Raw genomic sequence first — 18,369 nt, 5'->3', positions numbered from 1 at the left:
TCTTCATGTCATCATTGTATAAAGGAGACAGTGGATGAAGGGTACATATAATGATGAAAGGTTAAAGAGTTAGTCTTCCTTTCCTACAAAATGTATGAATCAACATGAGGAGTTGAGGCATAGAAATGTGAGATTGCAGAAAGTGTGAAAAAGTCATTTTGACAAGGAAAACCACAAGAGAAGTATGGAAGGAAGGTGGGTTGTCTGGGGGTCCATGTGACATGTGAGATGCTACATTTGAAATGGAACCAGTCAACAGTAAAAAGACTTTTCCCAATCACTCAGTGCTCTGAGTGGTGGCTACTTGGGAAAGCAGGCTCTCTGGCATCTGTGCCCAAGTGGACTTTGGGGTCTACAACGGGACCCAGGGTGGGAATGAAGGTGTTAGAATAAAGACCCTGGCAGGTGTGGCTGATGGAGACAGGGATGTCCTGGCTGGTGCCAGCAGTTGTGCTCCTGAATCAGTCTGGTTCCAAGTGTTTTCAGATAGGAACTAGGACTGAAAGTGCAGGGAGGGTAAGGTGTGGGCAATGCACATCTGCTCTTGGCTTGTCTTACAATGCACAGAGCCGTGGACAGTGGCTTGCAACCTGACCTGTTTCTGGACACAGGTGGATGAAAGGGTTCTTCCTCACCTGACTCAGGAAGCTGCTACATCTGGAAAATTTTCTTCAGCGTTTAGGATTGACCTGAATAATACAATACTACTTTCCATGAACTGCACAGTGGCACAGTTTCCTCAAGCTTTAACATGTTCAATATTCAGTGCCCACAACAACTGTGCAGTGGCTTCTGCTCTGCCTTACTTTACTCTGGAGGAAAGTGAGGCATTGAGATCAGTGACCTGTGCAATCAGGAAACTCCAACCAATACAGGACAGGTCCTGCTCCTGGCCACTGGTCTCCAGTGTCCTTAATATGAACTCCCCATGACTTCTTTTTGAAGGCTTTTTAGTCCCTAGGAGGTCATTCCTGAAAGGCTTGTGTCAGGCCCTCAGTGTGGCAGGCTCCCTCCTTGTCTACCCCACCTCTTAATGTACTTGGTAGGGTGAATCCACCTATCCCCTGGAGTTTCCTTAAAGGGCCCTCATGCCTGGAGAGGGAACCAAGAACCTGCAAGGGCTGGGAAAACTGGGGAGTGTGCACAGCCTGAGAAGCATGAATTCCCAGCCTGGGTCCAGAACCAGAGTGGTACTCTAGTGGCCTGGGTGAGAGAGGCTGACCCTTTAGACTTGCCAGGCTGAGGTCAGAAACATAGCAGCTTTCCTGAGCTGGGTCCATTCACTGGAAACTCCTCCTCCCACCTTAGGCCCAGAGCTCACATGGACCCCACTCCACCCTGGCCTGATATGTCACTTCCTAGGGTCCAGGGTAACTGCAGGGGCAGGTGGCTGTTGGGACCCATGAAGATCTCCTTGCACCTGTGAACTTACTGGCCCTAGAGTTCTTGCACCTCACAGTGTCTTCCCAACCCATCTTTCTGGCTGACAATGTTGTGATGAGGGACATGCCACAGAATTGACCCCAAGGTCTTCAGTTTAAGGGCCTGAGTCCCTGAACTGTAGCATATAGTGGCATGGGAGTGGTGGGAGCATCCTCAGATTTCCCCTAAAGTCAATCACAACCCTGTTCCCATGGGAACAGTCCCCTGTGCTTCTTCTGTCACCTTACTCTGTCTCCACACCGTGGCTACCTTGCCCATGAGGGTGCAGAAAGGGATTTGTTTTCCAAAGCCTTTGAAATGGCCACACTGGATGTGTCTTTCTTTGCCACCTGTCCTGCCACAGGGTTAACTGGATGAGACCTCACAATCTTGGCTGTCCCCTGAATCACAATTCCTGGAGCATGATGCTGCTCCTAACACAGCAGCCCCTAGAACCTCTGCCCATATTCCAGGGGCAGTGTCATGGGGAATGGGCCCTGTGACCCCCAACAACCTCAAGACAGCCAGAGTGCTCAGAGATGATCTCCAGATGACACACAGTATGTCCCTTTCCCAAATACTGAGTCATAATTTTATAAGTTTCTGTCACACTGTGGTCAGTATCACTCTGGCCACCTGAGCCCTTGCTTTAACATATCCAGCACAGACAGACCAGTGTGTCCTCAGATGCCTGAAACACTGCAGATGGTTTAGGACATGGTGGCTGTGCAAGCCTTGGGGAAGGCATTGGTTATATCCCATCCCAGTTGGGCTGGGATAGTGGATCTTTTCTGAGACACCAGGAACACGCCCTGAGATGGAGTGTGATGCACAGGTTGTTGGAAACTGCTTTCAGGAAAGGTTCCTTTTTGACAGGCAAGACTCAGAGCACCTCCATCTTTCATAGTGCATTGCCCAGTGAGGGCAGTGTGGAAGAGCACCATGCTGGATTCTATACCAAGTATGGCCAGCATAGCAGTGACATCATTAGTATACTATGCCAAATTATATGGCCAGCATCCCAAGTAGCCTAGTGAATGTCCGGTAAAGCAGTTTTCCAGATACCATGAGTTTGATATAGGTTATTTGGAAACTACTTTTGGAAAAGGTCCCTTAGTAACAGGCAGGAGTCATAGCACCTGTCTTTCATAGTGCATTTTGCAATCCCAGGGCTGGAGTCCACACCAGGAAGGAAGAGGGGGCTATAGGTCATGACAGTTGTGGTGATAGCATAGCCCCATAATAGGACTAGTATCACAAGCAACTTCGAGAATGTCCATGAAAGCAGTTTCTACAGAGAGCAGTAGTTTGCTAGAGTTGCCAATGATAGAGAGAGAGAGTCAGAGAAAGAGAGAGAGATCTTCAAGATAAAACATATATTGACATTCAGGTCCGGGACTGCTTTTATTGTTTCATTGACTTGGCCAGGTTCTTGGAAATGGAAAGGGGTGTTTCTGGGACTCAGTGTTCTATTTTCCTAATATTTTTTAAAAGGACAACACAGATGGCCACAACGTTGCTTCATACAGAACATGTGGAATATAAATAGCCCACCAAGGCAGAGCACACAGCCCGCCCAGGACAACTGTTCCCTGGCCTCCCTTGGAGTACCAGGATGCCCAGCCTTCAGTTGCCGCCTGCTTCCTTGGTCTACTGGCCTTCACCTATGCGTAGCACCCCACATACTGCCCAAAGTGTGCCAAAAAGGCCATGAGTGAGAATGCAGAGGAGTCAGGTACCACTGTGGCCCATCTTGGGGCTGCCTGTTGTGATGAGTGCCCAAGTACTGGCAGGGCCTAGGAGGAGAGAATGCTTGGGAGAAACCAGTCTTAAGGAACAGAAGGTGCTGTTGGACACTGACCTCATCTAACCAGGGGATGGAGAGAAGTGAAAGATACTTCACTAGTACCTGGCTTGGGTTTGGATCAGGAAGAATGCAGTAGGGAGGGTGTGTTGGCCCTGTTAGGTCCTCTCCTCTGGACTAGCTGGAGGATAGGAAGCTCTGTCCCATCTGCAATTCCAGGCCTTCCCCACCCAGCATCAACTGCTCTCAGCCACAGGTAGCGGTCCCCAAACACAGAGGCCTACTGATCCAAGCTGGCCTGAGCATGAGAACAACCCAAGCATCCTGCAAGGAAGCTCTGCTGGGTACCTAACACAATTGTCTTCTACTGTGGGTCCAGCCAATTCCTTTTTATGCCAGCTGAGGCAGAGCTGAAGGAAGCCTGATCCCCAGCTCAGTTCTGCTGAGGTCTACAGGGGCTCCACGTGAGGCTGTGGGATACGTGAGAGTGGGCATGTGGGCAACCCCTACAGCCTCCCTATTGTGTGCCTGGCTCCTCTGATGGTCTCAGGCCCCACAGATGCCTGTCCTCCCCAGGGTTCTGGGCCCTGGAACCCATTTGGAGGACCTAGCAGAGTGAGTATTGGATCATGGACCTAAGTAAGGTTGGCCTGGTTGGTGTTGGGTTGCAAGGTCAAGGCCAGAGTGGAAGCAAAGGCTTGTGTGTGCTCTGCCTATGGTCAGGGGCCCTCTACCAGGGCCTAGGGAAGAGGTTTGAATAATGGGGTAATAGGAAGTGCAATGGGGGTCTGGTGGGCAGATGACAGAGGAGGGCACAACAGTGGTGGCCCCATTGTTGAAGAGGAAGGTGTCCCCTTGTCATAGCCCAGGGAGACCCGTTCCACAACTGAAGGTGAGGATGCTGGTGGCTGTTACTGAGAGCTGGTCTTCAATCCACCTGAAAACAGAAGTGTTTAGTCCATTTTGCATCCACCCTTGAGTGCTCTCCAGATCTGCCTGGCCCAAGGTCCTCAGTCCCATGGTATCAGTTGCACTTCTGAGTCCAAACCCCAATCTGTGCCGCTCCCGGGTGCCCACACTTTCCCCACCGCCTCCTTGATCATGCTCACCCGCATCCATCTCCACAGGACCTATCCCAGTACATAGAGAAGTCAAGGTACTGCCTCAGGTCTAAAGTCTGACTCCAGGAAACAGTGGCCTGCGTCTCCAGTGCCATGGAATTGCTGCACTGCGTCAACAGATGATGAGACTTTCAGACTCTGCCCTGACTGCAGAGCCTGAAGCCTTTGGGGAAGAGGAGCCCCTGCAGTGCCCCAGGCCTGTGCTGCAACAAAGGTGTGCTAAGGGGAGTGTTGGAAGGGTAGGTACCACAGGCGACACAGAGATGGAGGTCCAGGAGCTCTACCTACCCCAGGACCCCAGGTTCTTATGATCCTTCTCACAGAGGCTTGGGAGCCCCTGACAGGAGCAATGCTATGCATCTAGAAGAGTCCACCTCCTAGTTTATGTACCCAATGCACTGGAAGCAAATTTCTCCAAATGAAAGAGAAATTTTATCTAGACAGGCTCCATGGAAAGAGTGCTATTCAATGCTAAGAACAGGAAAAGAGAGGGACTCCATAGACTCCCTTTTCCCAAAGTGCTTGACAACTAGCTGCTAGGAATAAGGTCAGCAGGTGGCCTAAGGGCACAGAGCAACCTGGTCACACCCTTCCTGGTGACCACACCCAGTGGCTGGTCCATGTGGGCCCAAATGCAAGACACATCTGCTCTGGAGGGACATTTCAGCTCCAGAGCTCCCTGTGGGGTCAGCTGAGGTCTGTAAGGCAGGGGCCCCTCTGCCTGGGCCTCTCCCTGCCCCTCCCCAGGCCCACTACAGCAGACACCCTGTCTCTAAAGTCCCCTCAGGTTGCTCCCTGGGGCACCCACATGCAGTAATGAGGGAGAGATAAGAGCCAGTGTCAGAGAGACCAGTCCCCTCTATTCTTGGAGAAGAGATTGGGACAGCCCTGGGATCCCCTGCCCTCATGTCACTTTCCTCCCTAGGTTCTGAGGCCAACACAGTAAGGCAGGTCCCAGAGTGTTTCTGTCCTGGAGTCGCTGACCCTGAGTCATTAGTGTGAGCTCCAGCCCGAGGAGCTGGTCAGGCTGACCTGGGTTGCACGTGCAGGTCACTGGCCTTCCTGGCCTACAAGGCCAAGGACTTGAGCCCAGCCATGGCCCCAGGGAGGCCTCCCACCCATCGTGTGGCCAAAACGACCTCACTCAACCTAACTTGTGCTCACAAATTACCATAGTATAATGTCCCAGTGTGACTGACCTAATTCCTCTGTTCACCACCTCCCCATCTGCTGATGCACCCCATTTCAGATGCTCAGAAACACCCGTGTCCAAAGCAGACAGAAATCCCGTCCTCAGGCTGGGGGTGCAGCTCAGTGCTGCAGTGCTTGCCTGGCATGCAGGGGTCTCTGGGCTCATGCTCTAGGAGAGCCTAGAGTAGGTGGGGAGGGCCTCCTGCCTTCCAATGGAGGAAGGGAGGTAGGAACAGTGAACCTGTTCCAGAGGGCTGTGCTACAGTGTGGACACTGAGTGTCACCGAAGCCCCCTGTGCTAAAACCTTGATCCTCAGAGAGGTGATTTTAGGATGTGCTTCAATCTTAAAGAGGTAGCACCTCATGGAAGGACTTTGGTTGTTAGGAACATGTCCTTGAAGGGGTCAGTGGGACCCTGGCCTGTTCTTGCTCTCTCTGCTTCCCAGCCATGAGATGAGTGGTTTCCCCCCACATTGTAATTTTGCCAGTATTTGCTGCCTCTCCATGAACTCCGAAGCAACAAGGCTAACTGAGGATGGCCTAGACCCTCTGAAACCATTGTCAAAATCAACCTGGATTCTACACAAGCTAATTATCTCAGAGATGTTTCTATAATGGGGAAGCTCGCGAATGGGAAACAAAGATAAAACCTAATACATTTTAGTGTCAATGGCATTTTGTGTTATAGGAGGTGGGGTGTGGCTCAGCGGTGGAGCAGGTGCTGAGCATATGCAAGGTCCTCAGAACAGACTCCCAAAAGAAAAAGCAACTTCTGAAGATTAGTAAATGCTGTGGAGATTAAGGGAGGCACCTGTTTAATATTTATAGGAACAATCAGTACAGACTCCTTCCTGAGAATGACCTCAGAGCCCTGGACAATGTTGAGAGGTGATGATATGTGCATCAAGACATCAAAAAGGAGCTGGGTTTGATGGTGCATGCCTGTAATCCCAGCGGGTTGGGAAGCTGAGATGGGATGATCAAGAGTTCAAAGCCAGCCTCAGCAACTTTATGAGGCCCTAAGCAACATGGTAAGACCCTGTCTCTAAATAAAATATTAAAAAGGGCGTGGGATGTGGCTCAGTGGTTAAGCATCCCTGGGTTCAAGCCATAGTAAAGTAGCCAGGCCTAGAGACAGCTGTCTTTAAACCCAAGTGACCTGAGAGGCTGAGGCAGGAGTAATGCAAATTCAAAGCCAGCCTCAAAAATTTAGTGAGGCCTTAAGCCACTTATTGGGGATTGTCTCAAAATGAATAATAAATAGGAAGGCTTGGGTTGTGACTCAGTGTTTAAGTGCCCCTGGGTTCAGTGATCAGTACCCCGCAGAAAGAAGGAAGAATAACCTACTTTTCCTTCCTTCCTTCCTTCCTTCCTTCCTTCCTTCCTTCCTTCCTTCCTTCCTTCCTCCCTTCCTTCCTTCCTTCCTTCCTTCCTCCCTTCCTTCATTCCTTCCTTCCTTCTGTGCTGGGAATTGAACTCCAGGACTCAATATGATGAACAAGGGCTCTACCATTGAGTGAAATCCCCAGGCTGGATCTTTTACATTTGCTTTGAGACTGGGTCTTTCTGAGTTGTCAAGGCTGGCCAGGAAGTCGGATTCTCTTGCCTCAGCCTTCCAGTACCTGGATGACAGGTAGCACCAGGGCACCTGGCTCTTCTCCTAGTCCTGATATGGAGCCACTTCAGTTCCATTCCTGTCTGACTCAGGACCAACATGTTCCTCAAGTGCATCCATCCCACACAAGGCATCCTCTGGGCTCCTATAATTTTGGTCCCTGCTGTTCACCTCTTCACAGTTACAGACCATTCCTGTGTCTTCATGGTGGAGAGTCCTCAGGGGAGACAAATGGAAAATGGAGGAAGAGAGAAAGCTGTGCTGCTGCTAGCAGCAGAGTCCATCTGAAAATGAGGCCCAGTCCCCGGGACACCGGCAGGGCCACTGGATGGTGAGAGGAGAGAAAGACACAGGAGGGTGGGGAGGGGCAGATGGTCTGCTGAAATGAGTGAACTGATGTCTGTTCTCAGATAACCTGGTCTTCGGGCAGGGGAGTCCTTTAAAGAAAGTTAAGATCCTTGGGGTTTAATCTGGAGATTTGCAACGTTTAGTTAGGAACACATCCTAGAAAACTTAACCTTTATAGCAACATCATCTGATTCCCTTAAGATGTCAGTAAGCTAGGAAGAGGTGTTTACACATCCAAACAGTAACCATGGAAATAAGTGTGGCTTGCCCTAGGTGACACAGCAACTCCCTGGTGAGGGTAAGGTGGTTCCCAGTGCTTCCCTCCCTCCCTTCCTTCTTGCCTTAATGCATTCAAAAACACACCATTAGACAAATACTGTCCTAGGAGAGGGGCTACAATACTGTACATGAAAGATGGAGACATTTCTTCCTTGGTGCTTTCATTTTACAAGGAGAAACACACACACAAAACCCTCTAATTTGTAGTAGGTGCCATGTGACATTAATATAGACCCATTTAAAAAATCATATAGTGGGAATGAGGTATACTCTAGAAAGGACAGTCATAATACTGTCCTTTTTTTTTTTGTGAGTGGAAATATCTCAGAAGCATTTCCCTCTTCTCACCTTCCCAAAATATAGGAGAGAAGAAATGACGTCAATGGCCAAAAAACGTTTGTAGCAAAGCAACGCCAAGAGCTGCCTTCACCCTCAGGAGGGAACTCTGGACCCTTTCATCATGGTTCCAGTACTCTACAAGGTCAGAGAAATTTCTCCAGGAACGAATAATAGAAATAATTTCTGAAGGCATAGTCTTAGGGCATGTTCCTCTCCATAGGAACCGTATGAGCCAGTCAAGTGGATCCCGGGAATGGGTAAGGGGAACAGAGGCCCAGGATGGAGATAAGGATTTGGGAATCATCAGCTATAGAAAGTGTATAAAATTACATCAAAGATGAGAAGAGACTGGATGGAGGAATAAATTCTGGAATGTTTCAACATTTAGAAGGAGGTGGCAGAAAAGGACACTAGGAAGAAGGGCCCAGTAGTAGGGAAGAAAAATCATGTAAGAGTAGTTTCACTGGAGCCAAATAAAATGTGTTTTCAAATCCACCAGGGCACCTCTGTTGAATCCTGCTCAGGGAGTATGGACAATGAAGACCTAGTCATGTCCTGCAAATCTGACAGGAAGTTTAGGAGCTTCTTAACAGGAGTTTCAGTGGTCTAGTCTAGGCTGAAACATCAATAAAGGATGAATGTTGGGCATTTAGGTTTCAAGATCACAGAATAGAGAAGATTTCTTTCCTGGCTCTTCTAAGGCATAATGCCACAGTCTGGCTGGGCACAATTCAGGAGCCACTTGTCAAAAGAAATGAACTTTATTTTTAGAACACACACACCACACCACACAGCTCTTCAGGAAAACCCTCAGAGCCCAACTGCCACCACCAGCTTCCCACAAGCCTCTCCACCTCCCCCACTCCTCCTGCTCTTGAGGCTGATTGGCTGGGTCGTGTGGGCGGAGCCAAAAAAGTCCCCCAATGAGCAGCTCTGTGGTCTGAAAGGGCAGGGAAACAACCCAATGAGCATCACCGCAGAGGAGCCAATCTGTTGGCAGCTAGAAGATTTCTTTCCTGGCTCCTCCAAGGCATAAATCCAAGAAAGCAGATAGGCAGCTTATTAGCAGATGGGTGAACAAAAATAAGGAGAATTTAATACTGGACAAAGTAAATCAGGGACTCAGGAAGTTGGAGATGATAAAAATAAGGAAGAAATACCCAACACTACCAGACTGCCCCTATTGGATTCATCAGCCAGAATGGTTCCTTTACAGAGCAAATTGTAGAGATAAGGGGATTAAAGGAACCCAAATTTTTAGAAGACCTAAAGTGTTTCTGGGCATGGAGTGTTTAGAGATCAAAGACACTCCTGATGACTCTGAAAGGCTAGCTGCACAATATCCTTGTGCATCTCTCCTGGCTCTGTGTGGAGCACAGAGGAAGGAACATTTTGCAGCTGCAGCATGAGGGCCGGGAGCTGTGGGAGCTGATTCCTAGTGAATTCGAGATTGGCCCAAAAAACAGGCCTGGCAAACACACACACTGCACAACATAGAGTGTGCCTAAGTGACCAGGAGAAAATCAAACATGGAGAGGCATTTACATAGGGCAATAGTGGTGAAAGAAACCCACCCAGCTCTCCCCCTCCTCCTCCAATCCAGCTGGTAGTAGGACCCTCTAGGAAGGACATGCCTGGTCAGGAATTCAAAGTGGAGGGACTGGGAGTAATGGAGACTAACCTGAGAATGGAAACTTAGGGTCTGCAGATGATGGACTGGAGTAGAAACTGGCTCCTCCACCACATGATTGGAACCAGGAGAGATCCCTTGGGGTGCAGTCTTCCAGCATGGACCAGCAATTGCTAGAACCTAGAGGTGCTCTGATTTAAAATCTCCAGCCCAACTGGCATTCAGCAAAGAACCTGGAGCCTGCCTAAGCCTAATCCTTGCCTCCAGGATTACAGCTTACATTATTACCTCTGTCACTCTAGCAACCCCACTCTGCGGGTAGAGCAAGCATCCCACTCCAGACCACCCGACCTAATGACAAGAAGCAAACTGAGAATCTTTTTGGACTCCAGTGGAAACAATTTTTTAACTTTTCAATTGAGATTTCTTTTCTCTGTTTCATTGTGACCAAAATGGTTCAGGGACAGTTATTCATATTTTTTTTTTGGTCATTTCTAGCATTTTTGAAGCCAGTTATTTTTCATGGACCAGTTTAATGAGGATTAGCATGTTTAACTGGTATATTTCAGTTTTGTTTTGTATTCTTTTATTTTTAATTCTTAAATTTTTACTTTAAATATATTTATTTGTTTAAATTTGTTCTAATTAGTTATACATGACAGTAGAATGCATTTTGATATGTTGTACACAAATGGAGCACAACTTCTCATTTCTTTGGCTATACATGATGCAGAGTCACAGCCATTGTGCAATCAAACATACATATAGGGTAATTATGTCCATCTCATTCCACCGTCCATCCCATCCCCATGCCCCCCCTCCCTTCATTCCCCTCTGTATAATCCAAAGTTCCTTCAATCTTTTCTAAATCCCCCCAACCCACCTATTTTGGATCAGCATTCACTTATCAGAGAAAACATTCAGCCTTTGGTTTTGGGGGGTTTGGTTTGTTTTGCTTAGCATGATATTCTTCAACTCCATCCTTTTACCTGCAAATACCATAATTTCATTCTTCTTTAAGGCTGAGTAATATTCCATTGTGTATATATACACCACATTTTCTTTATTCATGCATCTGTTGCAGGGTATCTAGTTTGGTTCCATAGTTTAGCTATTTTGAATTGAGCTGCTATAAACACTGATGTGGCCATGTCACTGTAGTAGCTAATTTTAAGTCCTTTGAGTATAAACCAAGGAGTGAGATAGCTGGGTCAAATGGTAGTTCCATCCAAGTTTTCTGAGGAATCTCCATACTGCTTTCCAGAGTGGTTGCACCAATTTGCAGTTCCACCAACAATGAATGAGTGTCCCTTTTTCCCACATACTCACCAACTCTTATTATTGCTTTTATTCTTGATAATTTCCAGTCTGACTGAAATGAGATATGAAATCTTAGAGTGGTTTTGATTTGCATTTCTCTAATTGCTAGAGATGTTGAACATTTTTGCATATATTTGTTAATTGATTATATTTCTTCTTCTGTTCAGTTTCTTTGTCCATTTATTAATTGGGTTCTTTGGGTTTTTGGTGTTAAGTTTTTTGAGTGTTAAGTCTTTATATATCCTGGAGATTAGTGCTCTGAGGTACATGTGGTAAAGATTTTCTCCCAATCTGTAGGCTCTCTCTTCATGATATTGATTGTTCCTTTGCTGAGAAGAAATTTTTAATTTGAATCTATCCCATTTGATTCTTGATTACTTCTTGTCTTTAGGAGTCTTGTTAAGGAATTCAGGTCTTAAGCTGATATGATAAAGATTTGGACCTACTTTTTCTTCTATTTGGCTCAGAGTCTCTGTTCTAGTGCCTGAGTCTTTGATCCACTTTGACTTGATTTTTGTGCAGGGAGAGAGAGAGAGAGAGAGAGAGAGAGAGAGAGAGAGAGAGAGAGAGAGAGAGAGATATTCAATTTCATTTTGCTACATATGGATTTCCAGTTTCCCCAGCACCATTTGTTGAAAAGACTGTCTTTTCTCCAATATATGTTTTTGGCACCTCTGTCTAGTATGAGATAACTGTATGTATATGGGTTTAGCTCTGTGTCTTCTATTCTATGCCATTGGTCTACATGTCTATTTTGATACCAATATATGCCATTTTTATTACTATTTCTCTGTAACATAATTTAAGGATGGGTATTGTGATGTCTCCTTCTTCACTCTTCTTGCTAAGCATTGCTTTGGGTATTCTGAGCCTCTTATTTTTCCAAATGAATTTCATGATTGCTTTTTCTAGTTCTATGAAGAACATCATTTGGGATTATAATGGGAATTGCATTAAATCTGTATAACACTTTTGGTAGTGTGGCCATTTTGACAACATTAATTCTGCCTATCTAAGAGCATGGTAGATCTTTCCATCTTCTCAGGTCTTCTTCAATTTCTTTCATTAGTGTTCTGTGGTTTTCATTGTAGAGATCTTTCATAGCTTTTGTTACATTGATTAACAAGTACTTTATTTTATGTGGTTTTTTTTTTTTTGGCTATTGTGAGTAGGGTAGGTTTCCTAATTTCTCTTTCAGTAGATTCAGCACTAATGTATAGAAATGCATTTGATTTATGTGTATTGATTTTATATCCTGCTACTTTGCTGAATTCATTTATTACTTCTATTAGTTTTCTGGTGGAATTTTTTGATCTTCTAAATATATAATAATATCATCGGCAAATAGTGATAGTTTTATTTCTATTCATATCCCTTTAATTTCTTTCTTCTGTCTAACTGCTCTGGCTAGAGTTTCAAGGACTATGTTGAATAGAAGTGGTGAAAGAGGGCATGCCTGTCTTGTTCCAGTTTTTAGAGGGAGTGCCTTCAGTTTCTCTCCATTTAGAATGATGTTGGCCTGGGGCTTAGCATAGATAGCCTTTACAATGTTGAGGAATGTTCCTATTATCCCTAGTTTTTCAAGTGTTTTAAACATGAAGAGATGCTGAATTCTGTCAAATGCTTTTTCTGCATCTATTAAGATGATCATATAATTCTTGTCTGTAATTTATTGATATGATGAGTTCCTTTTTTGATTTCCATATAGTGACCAACCTTGCATCCCTAGGATGACCCCTTCTTGATCATGGTACACTATCTTTTCAATATGTTTTTGTATGCAATTTGCCAGAATTTTATTGAGAATTTTTGTGTCTATGTTCATCAGGGATATTGGTCTGAAGTGTTCTTTCCTTGATGTGTCTTTGTCTGGTTTTGGTATCAGGGTAATATTAGCTTCATAGAATGAGCTTGGAAGGGTTCCCTCCTTTTCAATTTCACAGAAAATTTTGAGGAATATTGGTGTTGATTCTTCTTTGAAGGTCTTGTAGAACTCAGCTGAGAATACATCTGGTCCTGGGCTTTTCTTTGTAGGTAGGCCTTTCATGATGTCTTCTATTTCATTGCTTGAAATTGATTTGTTTAAATATCTTATGTCCTCCTGATTCAATTTAGGTAGATCATAAGTCTCTAGAAATTTGTTGATGGGGGCTGGGGTTGTGGCTCAGTGGTAGAGCGCTCACCTAGCATGCATGAGGCACTGGGTTCGATCCTCAGCACCACATAAATATAAATAAAGGTATTGTGTCCACTTAAAACTAAAAAATAAATATTTTTTTAAAAAAGAAATTTGTTGATATGTTTGAGATTTTTTATTTCATTAGATATAAATTTTTAAAATAGTTTCTAATTATTTTTCGTATTTCGGTAGTGCCCGTTATGACATTTCCTTTTTCATTATGAATTTTAGTAATTTGAGTTTTCTCTCCCTTTCTCTTCATTAGTGTAGCAAAGGGTTTATCAATTTTTATTTATTTTTTCAAAGAACCAACTTTTTATTTTTTCAATTTTTTGAATTGTTTCTTTTGTTTCAATTTTATTGTTTTCAGCTCTGATTTTAATTATTTCCTGTCTTCTACTGCTTTTGGTGTTGAGTCATTCTTCTTTTTCTAGGACTTTGAGATGTAATGTTAGGTCATTTATTTGTTGACTTTTAATTCTTTTAATAAATGAGCTCTATGCAATGAACTTTCTGCTTAGCACTGCCTTCATAGTATCCTAGAGTTTTTGATATGCTGTATTCGTGTTCTCATGTATCTCTAAGTATATATTTATTTCCTCCCTGATTTCTTCTGCCATCCATCCATCATTCAATAATGTATTATTTAGTATCCAGATGTTGAAGTAGCTTCTATTTTTTATTTTATCATTGATTTCTAGTTTCATTCTGTTTTGATCTGATAGAATTCAGGGTAGTATTTTTATTTTTTGTATTTGTGAAGAGTTGCTTTGTGCCATAAAATATGATCTATTTTAGAGAAGGATCCATGTGCTGCTGAGACGAAAGTGTATTCACTTGTTGATGAATGAAATACTCTGTTTATGTTCACTAAGTCTAAATTATTGATTATATTATTTAGTTCTATAGATTCTTTTTTAGTTTTTGTCTGGAAGATCTATCCAGCGGTAAGAGAGATGTTTTAAAATCACCCAGAATTATTGTGTTGTGGTCTATTTGATTCTTGATATTGAGAAGGGTTTATTTGATGTACATAGATGCTCCATTGTTTGGAGCATAAGTATTTATGATTGTTTTGTGTTGTTGATATATGATTCCCTTAAGCAGCATGAAATGTGCTTCTTTATCCCTTCTGAATAAATTTGGCTTGAAGTCCACTTTTTCTGATATGAGGATGGAAACCCTTGCTTGTTTATACAGTCCATGTGAGTGGTATGTTTTTTCTCAACCTTTCACCTTCATTCTATGGATGTCTATGGTGAATCTCTTGAAGACAGCCTAATGTTGGGTCTTTCTTTTTAATCCAATCTGCCATTCTGTGTTTGTTTTTTTTTAATCACTAAGATTAGGCCATTAACATTCAAGGTGATTTATATTCCTGGTTTATTTTTTATTTATTATTATAATTATTATATAATAATAATTATTATTATATTTATATTTATTATTATATAACTTGACTTAGTTTCTCCTTTGATAGACTTTGCATAGTTCCTCCCTTTGCTGGTTTTCATTGTTTTTTTCTCATTTTCTACTCATGGGATATTTAGCTGAGAATGTTCTGTAGTGCAGACTATCTAGTTGTGAATGTATTTTTTCTCTCACTTATCTTTTCCCCATGATTACCTTTCTCTATTTTCTTCTGCAAATAGCCAATATCTATTATTCTCTTTTAAATCTCCCATTAATTTTTTTTACTTCTATCTTCTCTCCTCCTCCCTTATAATCATCACATCCTACATCACTTCTATTCTGTGCCTATCCACCTTTCAAAATTGTAAACCCTTTTGCAAACTTACTGTTTTACTGTAGGCAATAACTGTTCACATCATTTTTTTATTGTGACAATAAACATTGTAGACATCATAGGGGAATTATTTGGTTTAATGCTGTATATTGTTTGCATTGGATTTTGTTATTATTTGTCCCCCCCTAAACTGTGAGTTACTAGAAACTTTCAGTGATGTTATAAATTTACAGGGTAGAAACTTCACTGCTTCAGATCCATACTGTTAGATGGGGAGATACACAAACAACATGAAAAATCAAGAGAACAAATGGCCACAAGCATACAAGATACTTCAATAGCAATCCATTGACACAACACAGAGGAGTTGAAAATGTACATGGTTAAACTTATCTGCATGGTAAAAGATGATGTAAGGAATGAAATCAGAGAGAAAATACAGAAAGTGAAAGAATCAGTTAAATAAAGAGAGATTCTGAAAGAAAAAAATCAAACAGAAATACTCAAAATGAAGGAAACAATAAACCATATTGAAAATTCAATGGAAAGCATCACCAACAGACTAGACCACTTGGAAGACATAGTTTTAGGCAATGAAGACAAAATATATAATTTTGGAAATAAAGTTGACCATGGAGAAAAGATGTTAAGATGCCATGAACAAAACTTCCAGTAAATATAGGATAACCTTAAAAGATCAAATTGAAGATTTATTGGGATAGATGAAGGCTCAGATTTACAAAAGAAAGGAATACACAATCTTTTTAATGAAATACTATCACAAAAATCTCCAAACCTAAAAGAGGAAATGGGAAATCAAAATCAGGAATCTTGAAAGACCCCAAATGTACAAAATTACAACAAACCCACAGCAAAGCACATGATGATGAAAATGCCTAACATACAAAATGAAGAAAGAATTTTTTAAAGCTGCCTGAGAAAAATGACAGGTCACATGTTGAGGGAAACCAGATTTCAGCTGATTTTTCAACCCAGACCCTCAAAGCAAGGAGGTCTTGGAATAATATATATCAAACTCTGAAAGAAAATTGATGCCAACCCAGAATATATACGTTGTTGGAAACTGCTTTCAGGATTGGTTCCTATCATTGGTGACATGATAGGCTGATAGCACCTCCATCTTTCATAGTACATGCATTGCCCAGTGATGCTGGCCTGGGAGAGCACTGTGCTAGATTCCATGCCAAGTATGGCCAACATGGGGGTTTACCCATTAGGTCATAAGTAGTGACATTATTAGATTACATTGCCCAATTATATGGTCAGCATCCCAAGCAGCTTAGCAAATGTCTGAGAAAGCAGTTTCTGCAGATACTATGAGTTTGCTATAGTTTCTAAGGTACACATGGGAAATATAGGAAGGAGGACAGTGTTCTTCAACATAATTCATGGATGGATTTTCAGCTTTGAGACTGTTCTCAGTGTTGAATTGCCTTGGTTAGATTCATGGGAATGGAAAGGGGAATTTCAGGGACATGATGTCTTACTGTCCTTCTTTTATTCTTTTAAGGAGGATCCAGGTGGACACCAATATCCTCTGAGAGAACAGGCATCCTGCCAAGGCAGCAGCATACAGCCAGTCCAACAGTGCTGTGACCAGGGCCCCACCAAGAATGCCTGGATGCCCAGTTCAACGCTGTCTGCCTGCTTCCTTGGCCTTCCCCTTACTACATCTTGAACTGCAGAGAGAGTGATCAAAGGGCCAGACCTGAGAATGAAGAGGAACCAGGTATTTCTTGGCCCATCTTGGGGCTGCCAGACTTGGGCAGTGCCCTACAAAGAATCACAGAGGTTAGGGAGACCAGAACCTTGAGAGGAGTCAGTTGTGGGGAGAGACCTGAATGGAGCCATGGCTGGGTGGAAGGGTCACCAGGTTAGCTCAGTGTGGACCAAGTTTCTGGGCAATGTGGGAGGAACAGAACATGTTAGACATTGACCAATCCAGACAGAGGATACAGTAAAATGACAGATGCCTTTCCAGTAACTGGGCTTGAGGCTGGATCAGGGAGAATGGATGGGTATGCTTCTGTTGTGCCTATTGGGTCCTCTCATCTATACTAGCTGAAGGATCAGAGGCTCTGTCCCACCTGTAATTATAGGTCTTCCTCCCCTAGAACCAGCTTTTCCAAGACACAGGTGGCTGACCCCACACACAGATGGCCATTGTGACCTGTCCTGAGAAGAAGGACCATCAAAGAATCCTGTAAGAAAGTTCTGCTGAGTACCCAGTCCAATTCTCTTGTGCTGCATGTTGAGGCTATCCTTTTTATTCCAGCTGTGGCAGAGCTGAAGGAAATTGATCACCATGCTCAGTTGTGTCCAGGTCTTAGGTGGCTCCATGTGCAGCTGTAGAATATCTGGGACTGGGCAGTGGGCTACCCCACAGCCTCCCTACTCTGTGCTGGGCTCCTTTGAAGGTCTGAAGTACCAGATGTGACCATCTTCCTAAAGGACTCAGGACTTATAGACTCCTGGGGAGTTATAGTTGGGTGAAGAGTGAGTCATGAACCCAAGGGAGGCCCACCAGCTGGGCAGTGAGTTGCAAGGGCAAGGCCAGACACGACAGGCGGAACCTGTGTGTGCTGTGAATGGCTCAGGGCCTCTCTGGTAGGGGTCAGGAATCAAGCTGAACTAATGGGGCAAGGGCAAGCTCTAGGTTAGGTATGGAGTTGGCAGAAGACAGAGGGTGAGCCCTACAGATGGCCCCAGAATTGAAGGGGCAGGTCTCCTCCTGCTGTAATCTGAATTTTCAACTTGATTGGATTAAGAGATACCAAGGATTGAGAGGATCATGGGTGTGTCAATGAGAGAATATCTAGGAATGACTGGCATTGGGATAGCTAACTGAAATGAAGACCATTCCTAAATGTGAGCAATACCAACCAATAGGATGATGGCTTGGATGGAATAAAATTTGGAAGAACAAAGAAGCAGCAGCAGATGCAAGCTCCATTCTTCTTGAATAGGTTCTTGATTGATGCTGTTATTATCTGAGGATACTGGACTCTTGCTTTTTCACTCTTCCAATGCAGACTCTGACAGTGATTCTCCAGAAGGCTTAGGTCTCACACTAGGGTAGCACCATTTATCCCTCTTTTTCTGGGGCTTCAGCCTCTTGAACTGCGCAGCTACTGGTTCTTCCAGCTCTACAGCCTGCAGACAGCCATTGTGAACTGTCCAGCTTCTAGTTGCATAAGCCAATCCAATAAGTCCCCTTTTTATAACTATACTTCCTGTTGATTCTGTTCCTCTAGAGAACCCTGACTAATGCAGGAATTTTTAAGCAATTGGTGAAATTTGAATGTACTACTAATGATACTAAGGAATTACTGTTATAAAAATTTTAAAAATAT

At 43.8% G+C, this 18,369-nt stretch overlaps 1 non-coding gene across 1 annotated transcript; it reads right to left on the bottom strand.

The window, feature by feature from the left end:
• Positions 1 to 8,099: 8,099 nt before the first annotated feature.
• LOC120887114 (small nucleolar RNA U3) lies at positions 8,100 to 8,318 on the bottom strand. The gene has a single exon (XR_005730268.1). It is a non-coding gene; the product is annotated as a small nucleolar RNA U3 (small nucleolar RNA).
• Positions 8,319 to 18,369: the final 10,051 nt, after the last annotated feature.

The sequence above is a fragment of the Ictidomys tridecemlineatus genome, chromosome 5 (assembly GCF_052094955.1).
Source record: "Ictidomys tridecemlineatus isolate mIctTri1 chromosome 5, mIctTri1.hap1, whole genome shotgun sequence".
Taxonomy (NCBI): domain Eukaryota; kingdom Metazoa; phylum Chordata; class Mammalia; order Rodentia; family Sciuridae; genus Ictidomys; species Ictidomys tridecemlineatus.
The sequence above is the reverse complement of the archived record's forward strand: the minus strand, read 5'-3'. Positions and strand labels throughout refer to the sequence as shown.